Source organism: Pyxicephalus adspersus, chromosome 8, assembly GCF_032062135.1.
Source record: "Pyxicephalus adspersus chromosome 8, UCB_Pads_2.0, whole genome shotgun sequence".
In the NCBI taxonomy this organism is placed as follows: domain Eukaryota; kingdom Metazoa; phylum Chordata; class Amphibia; order Anura; family Pyxicephalidae; genus Pyxicephalus; species Pyxicephalus adspersus.
Genome location: NC_092865.1, coordinates 5,104,335 through 5,122,456, shown reverse-complemented (window position 1 = coordinate 5,122,456; position 18,122 = coordinate 5,104,335). Strand labels below are relative to the sequence as shown.

Sequence of the window (18,122 nt, the reverse complement as noted above, 5' to 3'; positions counted from 1 at the left end):
TCACTAATCACACTGCAACAATGTAACTTTGTATCAGTAAGGAGAGGCTACAGCAGGGGCACCACTATGGACATGATTCTGACCTTTGTTGCAACTGCTTGTTCCTAAAACATAGGGCCTGATTTAATAAAGCTAGACTGTGATGAGTGAATGTGGGCGATCCAACAGACCTGGAATGGATCTGGTCCGGAACTGAAAACATTTGCAAATTAATAGCAAATGAGTTTGCAGAAATTCCTCCCAGGTTAGCCAGATCACCAAGGTTCTCCCATGGAGAGCTTTAATAAATCAGGCCCTTAGAAAAAGTCATTTGTCACCCCATGAGGACCTGTTCCTGCAAATGCTGCATTTTTAAAAACATGGCTGGAGGTTTTAGTGTGTTATCATTCATTTAAAAAGGCTGCCTGCTGCAGCAGCTGCACCTGCAAGGAGTATTTGGGGTATTTATGGCACCAATGCATATTTTGTGTTCATCAACACAACACATTGGTTGGAAAAAGCCATAACAGGAAATGCACGAACAAGGACCATCATGGCAGGATCACCAGGGATTTGTGAGATGACATGTTAAGGCTTCTATGAGATTTTGTTGATTGTCATATCTGCATTCTAGCAGCGTGTGCAATGTTTATTAACATGCAGAAAAATCTCGCCTCCCCCTGACCCGCGAGTCGTCTACAAATCCGATGCCACCCGGGCCCAGCAGGTTGTTTATAAATACGTGTAGATGATTTTCAGTAAAGAAGGGTGATTCACATATTTGTCAGATTCACATACTCGTCAGATTCACATACTCAGATTAAAGGCTCCGCCGCAAGCTGCACAACACACTGCCAAGCCAGAGGAAAAGTTTGGAGAGAAAGCAGGGGATTTCCATACTCAGGACGACTGATTGAACTTTCTTCTGGAAAGTCCCTGATTAACTTTTTATTTTTATTCTCCAGATCTGAAGACCATCTGGACTTTATTTTCAGACTTAATTCTGGGAGGAATCCGCATATCTGAAGGAGGGGGGTGCAGCGGAGAGCCACACAGAATTGTTATCCTGAGCTGAGCCAGACAAAGGAAAAGTCCCTGAAGCCAAACGGTGATTGTTCCTGACCTTCTGCTGGGGATGAGCCCCTCAAAGCGTCGGTCGCCATGATAAGTATGGGGGTCATGTGACCCTTCGGACTGCGCTCTTTTTCCAGGGCCCGTCTCCGATGCCCGATCCTGTTTTCCTAAAGCATGAAATGTCGTCCTTTTTAACCCCTAAATTTGGGGGCAAACTTAGAAAACCAACTACTTGTCCGGTGCCGGTGGGGGTGTCATTGCACCAATCACACACCAATTTACTCTTTGCCCAAATCTAACTTTAATATTATTACACACTATTTATATAGCGCCATCATATTACGCAGCGCTGTCCATAGTCGTGTCACTAACTGTCCCTCAAAGGAGCTCACAATCTAATTTCCCTACCATAGTCATATGTCATTAATGTAGTCTAAGGTCAACTTTTTTTTTTTTTTTAGGAAGCCAATTAACCTCACTGCATGTTTTTGGGATGTGGGAGGAAACTAGAGTACCCGGAGTAACCCCACGCAGACACAGGGAGAACCTGCAAACTCCATGCAGATAATGTCCTGGCTGGGAATTGAACCTGGGACCTAGCGTTGCAAAGGCCGGAGTGCTAACCACTGAGCCACCGTGCTGCCTTAGTCAGAGATTGGACATAGATAGAAATCCCTGGGATCTGTAGTAAAGTTTTGGATAAGACCCTGGGCCCCCGACAATAAAGTACCCAACTAATATAAAAGGAGCCATTGCAGAAGCTGCATTCTAAGTCATTCTCCCTGGACCCTTAATTTTAAATTCTGGTCTTTTCGGCTGTGCTGGGCCTATGGGAAGCCAGAACGGGTGGCATCAACACTCAGCGAATAGTCCTTGATACACCCCACCAATCTGACCTGATAAACCTTGACAATAAAAAGAAGAAATAAAATAATATATAATATATGGAATCGGCTCCCTCAAGAAGTAGTTTTAGCAAATTCTATAGATTGCATTAAGAAAAAGCTGGATGATTTCTATAAGCACAGAATATAAATGGGGATTAAGGCTTTAAAGTAAAAATAACAGTGACTGCTGATCCAGGGAACATCTGATTGTCTCATGGAATCAGGAAGGATTTTTTTTGGAGCAAATTGTACCGGGTGTTGTTTTTGCCTTCCTCTGGATTAACGATGTCCATGGGTTTATATCTGGCATATGTTTATTTCCCTAGTGGTAGAACTTGATGGACTTATGTCTTTTATCAACCTGACCTACTATGTAACTATTACTATCAATAAAATAATAATAATAACAGATCTCTATTGGCTACCCTTACCTTGGCTCCAATCCCCATCACATTTGTGTCGGGAAGTAGGGTGGAGGTTGCCAAAGCTGAAGTGTACGTCATATGAAGCCCACCATCCTATTCTAGCCAGCTTTTAGCCCCTGATGAAGGGAGCCCAATACACCTGAAACGTGTTGGTGATTTTTATGCTGAGATACCTATTACCTTGGTGTGGCACTCCTACTTCTCCAAGACCCCTCTGGGCATTTTGGTTGCCCATGACTTGGGGAAATTTCTTTATAATCTGTCAGAGCCATGTGACAATCTGAAGCTTTTATTGCCATCATTCATAGGATAAAGAGAGATGGCAACCTGGCATTGGTGATGAGCAGTATTGTATGGGAATTGGAAGGTGTCCCCATGGCACTGCCCAGTTTCCCATGCCTTTTTAACCCCCCCCCCACATTATTGACTTTATTAGGATTTACTTGTATGTTCAGGTTCACTAAACAGGCAAACCAAGCCCAGGCACAGGGTACTTTTATCCCTATGAACAGCTTTGTAAAGTATTTTCTTCATATTTTATTTAACTTAACAGTGTTCAACCAGGGTTCCATGGATCCTTAGGGTTCCTCCAGAGGTTGTTGGGGATTTCATGAGCAATGAGCAGTTTGTGCCTCCCAGGTCAGACTAAGTGACCCTAATGAGGTTTTTGGCTATCTGTAAGGGTGATATTCTTCCCAATGGCCAGCAATGTAAGAGAAATTCATCCCACTGACCACCACACTAATAAAATGCAGGATTTTCTTGTTTAAAGAGTTTACCTTAAACTTAAAAAGTTCCAGCAGGTATGGGTCCCCTTTATATGGGTGCCCCGGTTTGATCCGGCGATCCTTTTCTGCACCTTGGCACTCGGGCTGCGTGTTGTGACAAATAAAACTGGCATTGTGTTCCTTCCCCAGCATTGGGCTCGTGTTCAGAGCTCGGTGCTGTTTGTCAGTTTTCTGTTTTTTAGATACAATATGTTGCCGCCTGGTGTTTTGGGGAACACTCTGAGTGTGTGGGGGCTTTCTCGTGATTTCCCCAGCTGCTGCTTGTCAATATTCACTTAGCTTAACGCATCCAAATTGGCTGCGCTCCACCCTGCCTGCCGCTCTCTCTGCAGCAATTATGTCTCTTTCCTCTTAACCAGATTAAATGCATTAAAATCCATCCAGGTCCAGCGTGGCCTGACACAGTGACAATCATCGGGGGGAATGGGGGAGGTGTACTACTGATGGATAGAATGGGCACAATGCAGCTCACACAGGGGGGTCAAAGTGCAGGGGTGAGGACCCCGCCAAGAATTATTCACTTAGGGCCCATTCACAACCATGGATTGTGGTGTGTGCATGTCACTGAATATTTGTACTGTAGTGCATAAATTTTTGAAAGCGTCCGAATGCTTTAGGTAATGCACATACATTGCATCGCTGATAAGCGCTTAATTGCAAAAATTGGGTGTGCAATGCACGGTGGAGTGACTTTTAATGCAATGGACGCTCACCTTTACCTTGCTGTGACTATGAAGAACTAGCCTATTAGCATTACGGTGTTGTGGTAACACACCATGAAAAGAACATTAATGCAAAACATGTCACATATGTTGCATTTGGCTAGTGCCCTGCAACACAGAAAATATATACAGGAGTGCTACTTTAAAAAATAAATGGTTCCTTTAGGACTTTTGTGCATTGGGGTGTGCTGCCAGTTTTGGAAATGAATGGGTCATGTTAAAGCAATGCATTACTATGCATTGAAACATGCGTGTACTAACAGAATGCATATTAGGAATGGGACCCCTATTTGAAAAAGTGGGGCTCAGCATTTGTAGACTCTATCCTGACTTCTTCCCATAGTGGATCTTCCTGCCATTTCTGCTGCCATCAATCTGATAAAATAAATTTAAAATGATTTACCAGACCTGGCACCTTCTTCCTTTGCTCCCTGGTCCAGTCCGGATGCTCACTTGCCCACTGTAGGTACTTTTAGCAGTGGCCCGACCAGGCTGACTAGTCTGCAGCTCCAAACATAGCAAGCTGCGACACTCTGTGTGTTCCGACACCTTTCTTTAATGGCTGGCATTAAGTTTTATAAAAATTTGGGCCACGTTAGCCCCTCCGTGGATCAGACGTGCTAACCTTCAGCACCTCCACATGCATCAATGAGCCACCGGTTGTCCTTTCTTGGGCCATTTTTGATAAGTACTAACCACTGCAGCCCGAGAACCCCCCCAAGACCTGCTGATTTGGAGCTGTTCTGACCCAATGCCCTGTGGCTCTGATCCAAACATCTTTTATCTGATTCCAAAACACCACCTTTAACATCTGCTTATTCCCTGCTGCCCAATATATACCCCTCCATTGTCAGGGGCCATTGTAACCACATCGGTGTTATCCCTTCACCTGCCAGTGGATTTGATATTGGTATATATATCGGTATATTTCTATGGCTAATTTGCTACTGACTATTGCCTGGAGGTACTCTTTAAATCCCCTTTAATGAACATGGGACGGGTTTGCTGCACGTTTAAGTCTGTGGAAGGGCCGTCAGTTAGATATATTGCTCTCCAACACTCTGCAAGGTCATCCATTAGCAGAAGGATTGTATTATGATTAATCTTTCATATTAAAAGCAGAGTTTTCCCAGGGGAGTCTGACAAATGCTCAGAGAGTCTTAATCCTTATTACGCTGAGTGCTCGCTGTGTGCCAGCAAGAAACATGAGACCCAGGCAGAAATCTCAGCATCTCATAGATCTGAAATTGCATGGGAAGACCCTTAAAGGAGAACAGCCAGCATGAAAGCCCGGCTTAAACCCAACAAGAAAAATCTAATATATTCCGTCCATGTGGAACAGAGTTGTCACCCTATACCAGGAAGGGCCTGGGCAAGGACCAGCAAGACTGGAAAGTCACAATGATCTAAAATAAATATTCTCATTTTAAAAAGTTTTTTTTTTTTATATGAGTCTTAAGAATAATACGTGAAATTCTCACCATTGGGCACCATTGGCACTGAATAGGGATTTTCACCCTTCCACATATCTATCCACAACAATGGATACAAATGAAACATTACAATGAGGAAATTTTAAGCATTGAGCCAGGATGGGCAGGATTGGGGGGCAGGGAGCGTGTGCTATTCTTGTCCAACCCATGCTTCAACTTTTGGATGGGATGTTCAGAAGAAACCCCATCCCTCAATATAGGAACCCCCAATGTTGAGGGATGGGGCTTCTTCCGCACATCCAACTCTTAAAAATGATGTAAGGGTTATAATATATAAAGTAGATGTAGTGGTTATTCCTTCTTATTTGTAACATAAAATAAAAATGCCAACCCCTATTTATTCATATGTAATTGGGCAAAAAAAAGGAAAGAGCAGAACACTTTTTTTTTAGACAAAGTGTAATATTAATGAAATTTATAAATTATGGGCATTTGTAACAAATTCAAATCACCAATGTTACCTGGAGTTACTGTCACAGGACGGGGGGATCTGTGCCGCTGTCTGTGTCACCCACCTCACATTCCTCTGCATCCCTGTTCTGGGATCCTGCCTGCTGGTCATTTCCTGGTCTCAGTCATGTGATCCTCTGAGAACTGCCCCTTTACCCCAGAGATCCACAGAAGCACTCCCCCTGCTGGCAGAAGTATAAACACCACCTGAGCTGCCTCTGCTCCAGCACTCCCTCTGGTGGTGCGTTCTCTCACTTTCTGGTCATGTGACTCTCATTTGCCACATCACCAGCCTTATAAAAAGGAAGTGACTGGCAACAGGAAGTTGTTTGAACAAGGAGTTCCCTTTGGCTCTGTTCCCAGGTTCAAGCTGTTCCTGTCCGCGGTTCTAGTTGCTTATTCTAATGTGTAGCGAGTCGAGCTTTGTCCTGTGACTATTCCTGTTTACCGACTGCCCTGACCTCTGGCTTGTTTGGCCACGCTCCTGTCTCTCGTTCGGGCACCTCGCATTATTCCTGTCTGTCAGCAGTCAACAGCCTCTGCGTGCACGGAGACCACAACGTGGCAACAGCCCGCAGTGTAACATCCTCACCACTGGAGGCACTGGAGAAGACAGGGCAGCTGCTTAGACTCTGCGCCCCGTGCATGTCTGTGCCAATTGGGCTGGTAAAACGGAGGGTCCACCATCCTGCCCTATGGTGTCATGACAGTTACATCCAGTATTATCCCTACCTGGCGGACTGGGCTTCCTGCTACTATACAAGATGTATAACGTCATCTACATTACTTTCAATATTCTGTATTCTTCCCTAGGCGGAAACTTCCTTACACTGTACACTGGAATTGAAGTTTACACTTAAAATCCAACTGACTACATATTGCCATTTTGGTACTAAACCTGGTTTATTACATAATTGGGCAAACAGAAGTCCTATATTAGGAGCTCTTGAAACAATACCAGCTACCTGTCTCAAGCTTCCCTGAGGAAGCCAGTCAGATGAAACGCGTTGGGTTTAGGAGACTTATGGACCCATTTTAAATAGTTTCAAGGAGTATATTCCCCAATGGATAAAAGAAGAATCTTACTTAAGATACATGTGAACGTGAATAGTTATGTATCCCAAAAAAAACCCATCAAACTGTGGAGTAGGGATAATACTCGATGTAACTCCATGTAACATTGGTGATTTGAATTTATTACAAATATACATTTCTTCCCTAATACTCTTTGTGGGAAGGGGGCTTATGTTAGAATCAGTTCTCCTTTAAGAGGAGGGACACCATATACCCATCACATCACCCAGGGAATATATTATAGGGGTACAGTTGTAGGTATACAAATGTATACTATGCATACAAAATACGTTTTTTCAAATAAAAACACAAACACATACTTTCTGATAATAATAATGTAAAAATACAAATCTCTTTTTGTCCCCTGAAATAAATGCACATCAATCCCATTGTCCAGTGATAAAATTCAGAATTAATCATATGGAATGGCACATGGTGATAGTTTCAGCATTTCTATAGATTGCTTTAAGAAAAATCTGGATGATTTCTAGAAGCACAGAATATAACTGGGGATCAAAGCTTTAAAGCAGGGGTCGGTAAACTCCGGCCTTTAGGCCAGATACGGCCTAGCCAGTAGTTTGTTCCGGCCTAACGCCTCCTGGCCGATCCGGCCTAATGCTGGCTCTTGCCCGGGGGCGTTAGGAACTACTGGAGCCGGAGCCGCTGGAGTTCCGGTGCCGCCTCCTTGCAGTTACTCCCCTATTTACCACGGCCGGCGTTGATACTTACGCCACCGCGGAAATAGGGAAAGCTCCCTGAAGGTAAATCCTTCTCCTCGGCAATGCATACAGGAGAGGGATTTCACTTTAGGGGGTATTCCCTGGTGGTGGGCGGAGGCATTAGGGCGGGTCCGGCCTAGTGTGCTCCCGCCAACCCCATTATTGGCCTAGTGGCCATAAAACTTTGCTGACCCCCGCTTTAAAGTAAAGATAACAGAGACTGCGATTGTCTCATGGAATCAGGAAGGATTTTTTTTCCCTTGTTGGAGCAAATTGTACCAAATTTTGCCTTTCTCTGGACCAACTATGTCCATAGGGTTTTATATCAGGGATATGTTTATTTCCATAGGGGTTGTACTTGAAGGACTTATGTCTTTTTTTAACCAAACTATGTAACCTGACAAAGTTTTGCTGAATAAATTTGATGGAAATTCTGCAGAAAATCATTCTTCACCAGGATCAGTTCCCTGGAAATGCTCCGCTCATCCCTACGCTTTGATTTTTTAAACAGCTGCAAAAAAAAAAAAAACAGAATTCACCAAGAGCTTTTCTCATTTTTAGTATTCACGCCACCAAGTACAAACAAACCCATCAGAGGTGAGAGGCGCGGGGAAATATTTGTTTTTCCATAGCTTGTTGTCAATGTAACATTGTACCTCTGTTATCGTGTGACAGTTTGCAGTGGAAACATTGCAGTCTGTTTTTTTATTGATTTTACAAAAGTTTGTCACATGTTTGTGTTGTTATCTAAATCTGCTCTTTGATGTTGAAACACTTTAAAAATACTTCTAGGGAAGCTGAAACTTTATTTTTGGAAACAAAACGTACACAATGTGACACAACCGGTTGTTGTAAAAATAGGACAAAAGTTCCTCAATTATGTAAGATATCTGAGCCAGCCAGCCCGACCATTCCATTATTATATTAATATACATTATATTTATTATTTTTTAATCATTGTATACAATATTTTATTGTAATTGTTTTTTTTGTTTAGAGAATTAATCTTTTTCTTTTTGTATTTTGTAAAATCCAGTGTCAAGATTTATAATGTAGTATTTAAAATGTAAGCTTAAAGCAGACTTTGCATAACATTTTCAAAATTATATAAGATTGCGGCTATCCCTTTTATAACATGAAAAAAATAGTTTTTTTAATATTTTATTTTATTATTTTTATAACTTTTTTTACAATAGCCTCTTCCCTTCCATCTTTACCGCCGTGGCACTAGGACTGGGATACTTGCATCACATGGCACGGCTAAGTTGTGCTTTCGGCACTTGGCCACGGCTCTCGTTTACTGATGCACCTTTTTTCTTTGAACAATTACAGGGTGCCTTTTATTTTGTGAGCATGTGATTGGTCAAGGGAAGAAGGAGCAGATAAGTTGGGCAATACGCCATTCCCAGCCCATTCCTAAAAAAATGTTAATTGATCAGTAGGGATGAGTGAGTTTTTAAAAGTCGATCTCGCTGTGAATTCGGCCATTCTCGCTTAACGAAATTGTAAGCAGGAATGGCCGGTGTAAATTTGCCGATCAAGCTCGAATCAAAAAAAAAAAAAAAAAGATTGCGGCCTGTGCTGATCAATGAATGCGCCGGCTCATTCATTTCATTCATCACCTCAGTGTGCGATCCGCAGCACTATAGGTTAAATGGGGACAAGTCTCCCCATTCAAAACCTCTAGTGCTCTCTGATTGGCTGAGGAAAGCTTTCCTCAGCCAATCAGAGAGCACTAGAGGTTTTGAATGGGGAGACTTGTCCCCATTTAACCTATAGTGCCGGGGATCGCAAACAGGAGGATTCCCAGGGAATCCTGTTAATCCTCCTGTTATAATTTAGTCAATCTTCCGATGGTTTTGCAAAATCGGTTTGCCAAAATCTTGCGGAACCATCGGAAGTTCGAGGAAATTTTCATCCCTATTAATCAGCAGTGAATGTTCTTCACTCAATGCTCCCCCACATTGACCCCCAATTGGCTCTGACTGCTATTGGTGGTTAAACAGGGGAAATGCCGCAGCCAGACTAATCCATCCTCCCCTTTACTTGTCTTCTGCCGTCTCTCTTTGTAGTTCTCTTCATCGGCTTCCATTTCACCTTAGAATCAAATTCATCTCCTGTGCTTTGCCTTCAATCCCTCCACAGTTCTTGTCTCACTTACCTTTCTGACCTGATAGAAAAATCCCCCCCAGCCGCTCTCTCCGCTCCTCCAATGACCTACTAATGACTTCCTCACTCATAACCTCATCGCATGCACGGCTCCAAGACTTTTCTAGAGCTGCCCCGACTCTCTGGAATGGTCTCCTCATCCCATTCAGCTTGCTCCTACTTTCTGCTCATTTAAAAGAGAACTCAAAACCCAACGCTTCAACCTCACCTACCCGTCTTCTTCTGTCTCATAAACCCTCACTACTTCCCACCATTACATATCCCCCTCCTATTGTGTGATACTTCCCTCACCTCCTAGATTGTAAGCTCTTCGGGCAGGGTCCTCTCCTCCTCCTGTATCACTGTCTGTATCTGTCTATCATTTGTTACCCCTATTTAATATACAGCGCTGCGTAATATGTTGGTGCTATATAAATCCTGTTTATTATTATTAATAGTAATAATAATAATATTAATATAATAATAATAGCAGAACCAGGTTAATAATTTATATTTGCAACCTGTGGTATCTGGTTGTGGACTTACACCATCAAAACTAAAGCTTAACATGGACAATTTTGGTGAATCTGTACAAACATAAGAGTTAAATAATAAATTATGAAATCTATGATAAGGCATGAAAAAAGGATTAAATACCATATCTGATAAAGATTGTTAGTAGAAGTTTCCTGTAAAGTTGTTTTATTATCTATTGATCCTGCCAGTAGATTACTTTTTTGCTTTTTCATCCATTGGAGAGCTGGATTGCCATTCATTCCTAATGACACCCCAAATGCACTGCCATGCATCGCTGTGCCCTGTGCTGATTCAAATCAATGGGCTGCCCTAACGCCATGCACACGAATGGCAATTTGCTGCCTTTTCAAAAACAACACACAGTGGGAACAAACACCTGTGTACAAGGTGACAACGCTTCTATGCATTTTCACTGTAGAATGAAGTGTTGTCACCCAGAAATTGGAAATATAACATTTATCAGCCAGATCGAAATTTAATCATTGTTACAAGGGGACACTGCTTAGGTTTTAAAGTCACTGATGGACTGAACCATTAAAGCCTTTTTTAATTTATTCAAGACTGGTTCTCTTTACTAACCAGCCTGCTGCAGCATGTACACTTTCCCCTGATGGCAGCACATGGAACCTCTGTGGTGTTTACATTATTTCTTGGCATCCAGAGTGTAGCATGTACCATCAAGGGTAAGTTTATAAATAGAGAGTACACAATAGAGTTTGGAGTAGCTGGGAGCGAAGCATAAAGCACTTGAATGTCAGAGATAAAATAACAGCTTGACTCACCCACACCCAAGAATGTACTCATTGTTTGGACAGGGGTGAGCGACAGGGAGCGATGAGACCCGAGGCACCGATTTAACCCTTTGCGGGTCAGGGGCCAAAGGAAAAACTGTTTACAGAAACTTTTGAAGTCACTGGTTAAGAACAGAGTATTAAAAGCAAAATCATTTTACCTGATTTTAACATTTTCACTGGCTTGTTGTTCCATATTTTGGTTACTTTTACTACGCTTGATCTTAGCCAAAAGGCCGAGAAGTGATGATATTTTGGTTACTTTTTATGAATTAGTAACTGCTCCCTCTAGTGGCCATGTTTACCTCCCCCACTCACCCCAACATTTCCCCCCAGTATTTCCCCCACACACTTACTGGGCTGCAATTCATTGCCCATGCTTGTTTTAATTTAATGGAGCCCAGTGTCCTCCAAGCATTTATTGTGCACCCAGGTCACAGACCCGCCCCCTAGGATCATGCAATCTTGCTAAGAAGGGGCAACTGAAGTCTGAGAACCCCCTGATGCCAGAGGCTGCAAGGATTCAAATCCTTATCCCTGGACTCTTTGCCCAAAACTTCCCCCTTTAGTCTTCTGGTGACTGGTTTTGATATCTTTTATGAAGTTTCAGGTTGGTCATGTGCCATTGCTGGGTCTTCCTCCTCTTTGCCTTTTCTTCTAGCTGGGTGGTCCATATGGATGCAGAGAACAGTGTTCAGGCGATGACCTTTTTTACAGTTTCTGTTCTAGTACAGTTTCAGTGGGGGAAGTTCAGTCCTTGTGATGTCCCCTCGGGGGTGGGGCCATGACACCCTGCATTCACAATAGAATCCTTGGTCTACTAGGCTGGATGATGCAGAGTGCCATTTAAAGCGTACCTAAACTCAGAAATTTCACTTTACATAAAAGGGCGGACAAACTTTTTATGTAAGGTGAAATTCATTTTTTGGGGGGTATTTTTTAGGTGCAACACCCTTTTTAAAAAAAATAAATAACGGTGCAGCACCGCCCTTGAATTCTTGATGGCCTAGGCCCTAGGCCATCGAGAATGAATAGGAGTGCACAGCTCCCTGGGATACCTATGTCACGCATCCCCGGAGGCTCTTGGGTGCTCCTACTGCACATGCCCAACCATCTCAGGATCGCAGTGACATTGGCAATTTTTTTTTTCATCCTACGTCATGCAATTCCGCGCCTGGATCAGGTGACGTAGGATAATGAACCCGGAAGAAGAGGTGAGGATGGCGGCGCCCAGAGCGCCGGCTCAGGAGGGACCCGGGGACGACGGGGGACCTGATGCAAGACACCTCCGGATGGATCTGACTGCCCTGCGGGATTGAAGGTAAGTGTTTTTTTTTTTTGGCAGTTTTGAGTTAAGTTTCTTTTTAACTCAGAAGTCTATGGATATCCTGTAATGACGAGAAGGTATTGCTAGGAACAACTCTGGATCAAAGGTAAGTATTGCAGTCTGAGCTAATTTCTTTTTTTTCTATTAATAGACACATTTAATAAATCACAAGCAAATTTATTGGTATAATAATCAGTACTGGCGGGGGGCAGAGCAGTGTTTTCTCCTTCTTAGATAGTGCAGCCCCTTTTTCTAACATTTTAAAATCATGGTAAAGAGGGGTTAATATTTGAGTACAGGTCTTCTTTAAGGGAGCAGCCTCGTATCTTCCAGTGATCCCTCTAGAAATATATTTTAGTGTAATGTCACTGTGGGTGTGTGAAGGGAGACTATGGCTCCTTTTTTCCACACCTCAGGCTTGTTTTCCGTTGCACAAGATAAAAATCATTCTGACTTTTTTATCTGGTGAAGCATCTTCGTCAGAAGGTGCCAATGATTTGGTGCTGAAAGGTGAGGACACATACAGCGCATTAATCAGTTTTCTTGTCTTCACAATTTTCACAGGCTGGAGAAGGAAAATGGAGGAAGCTGGAGGACCCAATAGGTTAAATTGTGGGAGCGTTGGGATTAGGAAATTCGGGGGTGGTATCCCAGGGAGCTCCGATGGCCTCCAATGTATGGTGACCCCAATGGAAAAGAGGACTTGGAGATAACACGGCTTACATGGACAATAGTTCCTGCTTCATTATTTGAGGGAGTCTGGTGGGCCAGTTATCTGTTACCATTTTACATTTTACAGTTTCTTTATTGCCCCATATTGCCCTAAAGCAGGGCACACTAACGGTGCATCATGTGTTGAAGTGCAGCAAGGAAAAAGAGAAATTGTGCCGTCGTGCTAAAAAACAGCCACTGTGGGTGTAATTACTCCTACAAGCTTATTACAGAACTGAGCTGCATTATAAAACCAATTTTTCGTTCCCATTTTGGTCCAATTTTAGTGGTGAGTCCTTGGTACATCAAGGCAATAAATAATGCCCATGCTACTAAAACTGCACGGCCTAGGTATGTATGGGCTCACAATGATGTTATATTTAAGGTTTCTTTTATTTAATCAATATCTTTCTTTTAATTAGCCCGGAATTCTTCTTCGTGAAATGGAAACGTCGTAAACTTAGTTCCTGATATTTATATAGTTAGGATTTATTTTCGTAAGGCAGCAGACTGCGATCGTCCTGTGATAGCGCTATAAATATACTTTATGGAGTTGGTGTCACATGGGCGCAGCCACATAGAGGTTCCTTTTTCCACACCTCGGGCTTATTTCCCTTACACAAGATAAAATCATTCTGAGCTTCTGTCTGGAGAGCCGACTTCATCAGGAGGCGCCATTGATTTAGTGATGAAAGACGGAGAGGATAGTGAATGTTTGTGGCCCTTGGAGGGAGAACATTCCTCGCCGGGCATGGGAAAACTTGAAGTGGACTTGGCATCAGATATGTTTTATGTTAACTGCATTCATGATAAATATACAACTGCAAGATATATATTACCTTTCCCAGGGATCACACTACTCCCTCCGATCATGTACTTCCCCTACTCCCGATCTGACAATGCCGCCATATCCTTTTCACCCTAGGACAGCACCATTTCTGTTTAGGCACCATCCAGAATCACCAGCTATATCCTGGACCAAAATGCCAACCCAAGAATTGCACAATCATAAAGCTGCAGCTGCTCTCCTTGTGATTGGAATGTTGCACTCTAAGGGAAGAGACCAGGGAAATGCTTCCTCTTGTCTGCAGCGGATTGATTGATCATCTCGGCCTAGACAAAGTCACTGCGGACCTATCACCGAAATTTTTACATTTTAAAAAAAGATACTACTTCGGTAAAGGGAATTTGAGAACAGAGCCTCTTGGAATACCCACGTCATGTATCTCAGGAGGCTTCGGGCTGCTTCTTCTGCACATGCCCAATCTCTGGGCTTTTTCCTGTAATGTGAAAAAAAATTATGAGGTCAGGCATGCGCAGATCATCTCCATTCACAGCAGGCACCTAATCTCACGCCTGCGCAGTTGGGAGATTAGGTGATGTAGCTAGAAAAAGATGGAGGAAGATTGTGGGGAAGTTGGATTACAGGATGGCACGGGGGGCGATTTGAGGAAAGCTCTGGAGGGAGCAGGCGCTCTGTGGAAGTAAAAAGTGAAAAATATTTTTAAGTTTAGTTCTGCTTTATATTTTTTTTATTCTTTTTTTTATTTTTTCATTTGAAAGGGAGCTGAATGGAAAGCCAGAGTCTCCTGGGATACATATGTCATGCCAGCTTTGACCTACTTCTTTTGCACATGCTTGATCTCTAGCATGCGTAGAAAAAGCTGATCTCATGCATGCGCAGTGTGATTGACACTTTTTTAACATTTTTGGAAAAGGCATGACACCCGACTCATACTTTCACAGTGTGACATCAAGGAGAAAAAGCAGAAAAGGCAGAAAAAGTAGGAAGGTGAAGAAGATAGCGGTGCCAACTGGTTCCTCCACAACGGAAAAAAAATTAAATCCGGGAAGGTGCAGAACAGACTTGATCTAAATTGCAAAGGCAAAGAGGGCTCTTCAAAAGCAAAGGACATGCGCAGGGGCTTTTCAGGCACCTAAAAAAAAGTGCTAATCTCACGGCTGTGTACTTTTTTGGGGTTCCAGCAGCCTACATCACCCAATGTCGGTGTGGGATCGGGTGGCCTAGCCAATAGAAGAAAGAAGATGGTGACACCAGTCGGTTCCTCAGCGCTGGAACGAGGAGGGATTCCAGGAGGGAACGGGACCAAATCAAGGCCAAGTATGAAGCTAATGGGAGCTCTGCGTTACTAAAGGTAAGTGGTAATTTTTTTATTTTTTTAATAAGAATGAATTTTTATGATATAAAGTTGATAATTTTAGAAAACAGATGCCATGAAAGGTACTGAAAGGGTTAGAGCCCTCTAATGCTTTCCATGTCCCCAATAAAAGTCATCTTCTGGCTGATTCCAGGTCATTGACTCAGAAACAATGGACGCCAATGACTATGGCAGTCTTAAGACTTTCTCTCTTACTCACTCCTTCTCTCCCAGTTACATTCATGGCTCCTCCATATAAATCATTAGTTTGGTGGAGATTTGTTTGGAGCCAGGATCTCAGGAAGACCATCTGTCCGGTAGGAAGCCGTTAATCCATAAATCTGGCTTTGGGAAGCCCCCCAGAGACGCTTTGAAGTCGGCGTTGTCTGAAACATTGTGCCCTGTGTGTACGGACAGAGGTACACACGACCTGGCCGCCTTTGATGGTAGATGATTCAGGAGTCTGCGCCGCGCTTTGTTTACAATGGAAGTAAACACAACGTTACATTTTCGGAACAATCTGCTTTACACAATCCAAACAATCCGTCTCTGGTGGATGGACCCTTTCCTGTCATAGACGGGATTGAAGCATTGTTTGCCTTTTTTGGGCCAGGGTGTATTCAGCAGGGACTTCATAAAGGGGAAATATCTCAGAATGGCTTTATTATCTTTTTGTATTGCTCTTATGTAGATAATAAAGAGTCAGCCAAACCACTACGGTAAATGCAGAATAGACTCCAATATATGAACTGATTATCGGCCAGATGTTCTGTGTTGGTGCATCGCTGCTGTTATATGGAAGGATAAAAACATATTCACAACCTAAAATTCTGCATGGTCTGCGCCCCGTCCTTTTCCTGCTTATTAGACTATATATGTGAAAATCTGCACCCAACCAATGCCCCACCTAGTATCCTAACTCCTCAACCAATCAAATGAGAACAGACACCGAAAGCCTGATTTAAAGCTAAACTCCCAGCAGAAATCTATATTTGTATTTGTTAAACAATGATGAAGCTTATTTTTAATACAATTAGTAAAGGAATTCAAATTTGACTTGATTGTTCTCAGGTGAAACTGAAATAGGAAGTGGTAGGATTTGCAGCCAATCAGGTGGCCTGCAGTCACATAAGCCTACGAGGAAATGTTAACAAGAGCAGAGAGATGACTTTATCTGTCTGTTGCTTTACAGTGACATTTTGGGGGGTTGGGAAGATGACCTTGCGACGAAAAGCACCACCTCCGAGGACCTCAGCCACCACCTCTTTGGAGACCCCAAAACACATAGTCCATGGCGGGCAGGCGCGTTGGGAAGATGGCTCCCTGCTGTCTTCCAACTGACCTCCTCAATTTCCCCTGCCCCCTTTTTAACCCCTCTCCCAATCCTTTGACTTCCCTGTCACCCTTGTCCTTTCCACTCACCCCTCATGCCCTCCCGCCTACTCCACCTGTCGCCAGGCTCCAGTCAATACTTTAAATAGGGGTTACAAATGACAAATAGATGCAAGCAATTAAGCAGAAGGAAGAGAGAACCCTGCCCCAAAGAGCTTACAATCTAAGAGGTTAAAGCAGATGGGTATAGAGCACCTAAACCACCAACTAACCAACCAAGCAACAGACAGCAAGAAAAAATTATAATCTGACAACAAAAAGTTCAAAGAACAATTATTGTTGCAGTTTTACATCAGACCTAAAGAAAAAATAAACATTTGAGGAGATAGATGGATGAAAAGCTTTTTCGTAAACAAAGACTTTTCTTTCCAATTGGAAGTAATGATAAATGAATCAATGAATCGGGAATTTTTTGTTAATCTGCATAAAACAAATTCATGTATTCAAGAACCATGAGTCAGTCCCAAACCGTATAATTCAATTCTCACAAGTCAGGAGCAATGATCTTGGCCGTTGGCTGAAGCGGAATGAAAGATTTCACAATGAGTCAAATACGCAAAATAGATTCCAGTGAATTGCCTTGAATATGACATTGTAAGCATTAGGGTTCTTGTTCCAGAAAGTCATAAAATCAAACAGAGTAATGTTATATTTCCTCCTGAGTTTGCAGGAATACAAAGTAATCATTCTGCAAGCCAAAGTGTCACTTTGGCAGAGGCCTTGTAAAATCCCAGCAAAATCATATGCTGAGGTGGCACCGAATTAACCGGATTTATCTGAACAATTTAGAAGAGAAAGGACTTTACGGCCAGAGAATTAACCTATATGTAGAGCAAACTGACAGGGCTAATGCCGCCAGATTACACGAAAGTCCCTCCACACATACAAGGCTTAACCCTCTAAGGACTTCACAATGGAAACTGATAGGAGAAGAAACCATTCTCATTCATCATATCATCCAATCAGTTACTCCAAGGCGGTTAGCTAAAGTCCCTACATACATACATGTCGCACCCCTCTAAGGGCTTCACAATGGAAACTGATTGGCGAAGAAACCATTCTTATTCATCATATCATCCAATCAGTTACTCCCAAGCGGTTAGCATTAATATCTCCTGCACCTAGGTGCAACACATTTTTGATATTGCCACCAAGTGCACACATAATGGCTTTTTATGAAGTCAAAGTGGCCAGAATGGTAAAAGAGAACATTGCCCACCATCCTGGTCCTGGATCTGTACACCTATTATGACTATTATATAAATTTTTATTATCCTTGCTTTGGGTATTTGGAGGTCACCGCACCTAGTGTGCCCATTGGGCCTGATTTATTAAAGCTCTCAAAGACTGGAGAAGATAGATAATCATGCGAGAACCTGGGGGTGGCAAGCAAACCTGGAATTGATTTCCTGAATCTTATTTTCTATTTATTGCCAGATCTTTTCA

The 18,122-nt window shown here is 42.8% G+C and overlaps 1 protein-coding gene across 2 annotated transcripts in view; it reads right to left on the bottom strand.

Annotated features, from left to right (window-relative positions):
• Positions 1-6,113, bottom strand: part of FGGY (FGGY carbohydrate kinase domain containing) — a 144,319-nt gene extending 138,206 nt beyond the window's left edge. For both annotated transcript variants that reach the window (XM_072419365.1, XM_072419370.1), the window contains exon 1: positions 5,830-6,113. The gene's annotated coding sequence lies outside the window, so the exon portion shown is untranslated. The remainder of the gene's footprint in view (positions 1-5,829) is intronic.
• Between the last annotated feature and the right edge of the window lie 12,009 nt (positions 6,114-18,122).